The sequence below is a fragment of the Triticum dicoccoides genome, chromosome 3A (genome assembly GCF_002162155.2).
Source record: "Triticum dicoccoides isolate Atlit2015 ecotype Zavitan chromosome 3A, WEW_v2.0, whole genome shotgun sequence".
In the NCBI taxonomy this organism is placed as follows: domain Eukaryota; kingdom Viridiplantae; phylum Streptophyta; class Magnoliopsida; order Poales; family Poaceae; genus Triticum; species Triticum dicoccoides.
The window spans coordinates 83,978,668-83,980,020 of NC_041384.1; positions in this window are offsets into that span (position 1 = coordinate 83,978,668).

The window sequence follows — 1,353 nt, forward strand, 5'->3', positions numbered from 1 at the left end:
GACTTAATCACAGAGGCAGAGGAAATGTGCAAAGTCATTCGTGATAACCTCAAAGCAGCGCAATCACGCCAGAAGAGCTACTATGATAGTAAGCACCGTGATTTGGCTTTCGAGATCGGAGATCATGTTTACCTCCACGTCTCTCCAATGAAAGGTACTCGTCGCTTCGGTATCAAAGGGAAGCTTGCCCCTAGATACGTGGGACCTTTCAAGATCGTCAGCAAGAGAGGCGATCTCGCCTATCAACTCGAGCTTCCTTCAAACTTTGCAAATGTGCACGACGTGTTCCATGTCTCTCAGCTCCGCAAGTGCTTCAATACACCTGAACGCACCGTCAACTTCGAAGACATTGAGCTCCAAGAAGATCTCTCTTATCGTGAGTACCCAGTTGCTATTCTTGAAGAGACTGAACGCAAGACTCGCAAGAAGTCAATCAAATTCCTCAAAGTCAAGTGGTCACACCATTCCGACCGTGAAGCCACCTGGGAACGCGAGGATCACCTCCGTTCTGAGTACCCGGCGTTCTTCCAGTCCTAGATCTCGGGACGAGATCCTTTCATAGTGGTGGAGTGTTGTAACACCCCGGATGTAATTTACCTGATATGTACTCCAACTCTTGCCGTTTCCGGCGCTAAGTTATTTTATTTTCTCGGGTTCGGGTTTTTGTCTCCGTTTGTTGTTGTCGTTGTCATGCATCTCATATCATGTCATCATGTGCATTGCATTTGCATATGTGTTCGTCTCATGCATCTGAGCATTTTCCCCGTTGTCCGTTTTGCATTCCGGCGCTCCGTTCTCCTCCGGTGGTCATTTATACCTTTCTTTCGTGTGTGGGGATTAAACATTTCCAGATTGGACCGAGACTTGCCAAGTGGCCTTGGTTTACTACCGGTAGACCGCCTGTCAAGTTTCGTACCATTTGGACTTCGTTTGATGCTCCAACAGTTAACCGAGGGACTGAAAAGGCCTCGTGTGTGTTGCAGCCCAACACCCCTCCATCTTGTCCCAAAACCCACCAAAACTCTCTCCATCATCTAGAGCATTCGATCACGATCGCGTGGCCGAAAACCACACCTCATTTGGACACTCCTAGCTCCCTCTATGCCTATAAATACACCCCCCTACGAAATTCTCGGTTCCCCTCTCCCGAAACCCTAGATCCATTTCCCCGCCGCCACCGGACGAAATCTCGCAGGCCGGACATTATCCGACCCGCGCCACCGCCGCCACGTGTCATCCTCCCGTTGGCCCGCGCCGCCGCCCCACTTCGTCGTCGCCGCCGGCCCGGGAGGCCCAGGACGGGCCCCCGGGGCCCATCTCCTCCGCCGCCTCACGCCCGTGCCCCGCCGTTGT